The following is a 3,442-nucleotide window of genomic DNA, read 5'->3' as shown; positions in this document are numbered from 1 at the left end:
GGACCAGAGGACCAGTGGCTCCAACAAGAAACAAAAGGTACAACTTATTGGTAGAAAGCTCCAGACCAGCAGAAAGCAGGTGACTGACAATGTCCACACTTGCAGCTAAGAGAAAGCATACTATATGAGATTATTATCCTCTTCTGAGGGCAATACATGTATGTATTGGGAAAGAGGTGTTCAGTAGATGGCAGATCTTCAAAATGGAAAGGTCTTTAACCCAGACAGCTCTCAATGATGCTGGGCATTGCTTATTGTAAAGCACCATNCTGAAACAGGCTCCAGGCTCTGAGCTGGCAGTCAGCACAGAGCCCGACGCGGGGCTCGAACCCACGAACCGCGAGATCATGACCTAAGCAAAAGTCGGACGCTTAACCGACTAAGCCACCCAGGCACCCCTAGGTAGAACTTTTAAGACTAAGATGCCTTCCATAATTCTTGCTTGCTAATGTTTCCACCCTCTCTGATTATGGATGGACCTGTGACTCATTTCTAACCAATAGATTATGGCAAAGGTAATAGAATACAACTCACATGAATATATAACATTATGTAAGAATATGTCTTGCTTGAGAATTTCCTTATTGACTTATTGACCTGATGAAACAAGCACCCATATTGGGAATATCCATGTGGCAAGGAGCTTAGGGTGGCTCTTCTCCAATGGCTAACAAGAAGAAGACTGACCCTCAGTTATACAGACAGAAGAACATTAATTCTGCAGACAACCTGAGTGAGTATGGAAGTAGATTATCCCCCCAATTTAGATGAGAATATAGTCCAGCTGACATCCTCGTTGCTGAAGATGTCAGCAACCTAAGAAGAACCTAAGAAGAGGACCCAGCTAACCTGTACCCAGGTGCTGAGCCCACAGAAACTGAGATAATAAATATGTGTTGTTTTTGGCTGCAAAAGTTGTGATAATTTGTTGTGTAGCAGTATGTAACTAATAGATATTCCATCTAGCCACTGTTACCCTAATCTCTCCCTTGATTACTCTCTTAACTCACTTTGTTTAAATATATCTTTAAATCTAAAACAACAGCTGTCTATGTTTAATTATCTATCTCCCTTCCCTTACTTCTCTTACTAATTTTGTAACTTCTGACAGGCCACTTGAACCCTCTGAAGCTCAGTTTCCTTGTCTGTAAACTGGGGTTAGTCATACCTGTGCCCCCAATGTTGTGAGGATTCACTAGGCTTATGTTTGAAAGAAACCCCCACGTCATGTTTTAACTCCTGACTTTACTGACTTCCTGCATAGCTATAACTTTCATCATGACTTATCCTGTATGCGCTAGCTTTTGATGCATATTAGGCCATAAAATCTTGCCTTACTCTCCGGATTCTTAACTTCTTGTCCACCCAGCTTTCCAAATAGACAACAATGGTTATTTACCTTTGATTGATTTATTGTAGCCCATGGGCTGAGCTCATTAAACAATAAGGATAACAGTGGCCACCAGCTTTCAGCAAATGAGAATTTTGAAGCTGGCGTTTTTCAAAGTTCTTTGGTGTTCTTGGAATAGGGTAGTTTCACCAGGACATAGGCCTCTACCCAAGAGATAAACAGAATGTGCAATTGCCCTTCCTGTAATATTGAGTCCAAGGGGAAAAACATGAGCATGTTTGTACTCTAACTTAGCTATAGAATGAATTCTGATCCTGGGCTCCTTAAAAGAGTTGGGAGCAGATCCTTAGCACCTACAAAATGACACTGGTTTCCTGGATAATTGTGGTTGCTCATCTGAACATCCTTAGAATCCCATAATGCTGCTTCTGTCTTCAGAATTTCCATAAGTAAATGCCCATCTTATAGGTTAGTTTACTATGAGATAAATCTCATGCTGTGTTACCCTCGCCCTTTCACAAAATTGTGTATGGAAGAAATGTCTCAGAATTCTAGGAAGTTGATGGAGAAAGAACTTGGTAACAATCTAATAACAGTGGTAATAGCTAGCATTTTTGAATACTTACTCTGTCTTTTTGGACTGTGCAGAGTGCTTGATATGCAATGTATTGTTTAATGTGATAAAAATCATCCTTTTTATAGATGGAAAAAGTTGGTTAATTGTTAACTTTCAAAATGTTCACTTTTACTGGTAGCATGGGCTCTTTTTCATCATAGTGCTTCAGTCAGAATACTCGAATACATAAATTGCATGTGTATGAGTTTTAAAGTAGGCGGCATAGTCTAATAGAAACTCTGGCCTTTGGGGGATACAAATCTGAGTTAAAATCCTGGATACAAATCTGAGTTAAAATCACCAGCTATGTGATATTGGGTAAGTTACTTAACCCCTCTGAACCACTATTTCTTCGTCTGTGTCAAAGAGATTATATTGCTACGTTGAGCTGCTGTAAGAAAGAAAATCAAGACTATAAAATTTATACCATCTTGCACCTAACTGATAGTGCAGTAAAGGAAAGCTACTATTGTAAAGTATTTTTATATCAATTAAATTTGTGTCAGAATTATTATTACTATAACCTAAATTTTATCTTGTATTAGTATTTACATATTTTGTAAATGAGGCAGTCACAGAAAAAAAAGAGGTAAATGCTAGTCACATGTTCTGTACCATTAGCTAAGAGTTGGCACTCAGAGAGAGAAATGCAGACTTCAAGTGTCAAGCTGTTTCATATTCTGCAGTGCTGTTTCTTTACACTAACTGAACAGCTCCTTTTATTCAGTTGAGAACTTAGTTTCTTGCTTATGCTGTAACTCTTTGAGGGCGGGAATCCTATATCACCAGGGAGACCAACACTCCCCCACCCCCAAGTAGGCCTTCAATAGAAATGTGTTTAGTTTACAAGAACAAGTGAACACATAATTCTAAGGAATATGAACACTGAGTACAAGTTAAGTCACTTGTCCTTCAAACTGAATCTCAAAGGTAATAGAAATAGAGGTATCACAGAAGGACAAAATGGATCATCAGCTACCCAGAGACCCAGGAGAAGACATCATTGCTAGGTAATTGCCTTGTAGAGGCAATTACATAAGCCAACTATACATGTATTAGCCTAATATGATATATGCATGAGCAATATTTTTCCTCTTTGCTTTCTGCTTCCCTGACCACAGTTTTAGAATTTGGTGGTCATAAGAGTATAGAGATTCATTGGTTAATTTGTTCATTTAGTGGGTATTTATTAGGCTCCTAATATGTGTCAGGCACTGTATTAGACCCTATGCAAATATCAGTTAAACTGAGTGTTTTCTAATGGAACTTATAGTAGGGAAGAAAGATGAAATGTTGAATAGAAAACCATAATTCTGATAACTGACTATTGAGATTGAGGTAAGGTCAAGTTGCTCTTAGAGTAGGTAGTGGGAAGACCTGATCAAGACTGGGAGGATCAAAGACTTCCTGGAAGAAATGATAATTGAGTTAAGTCTCAAAGGAATTAACTAGACAAAAAACAAGAAGGAAAGATG

This window comes from Crocuta crocuta, unplaced genomic scaffold (genome assembly GCF_008692635.1).
Source record: "Crocuta crocuta isolate KB4526 unplaced genomic scaffold, BGI_CrCroc_1.0 scaffold723, whole genome shotgun sequence".
NCBI lineage: Eukaryota > Metazoa > Chordata > Mammalia > Carnivora > Hyaenidae > Crocuta > Crocuta crocuta.
Note: the sequence above shows the minus strand (reverse complement) of the source record.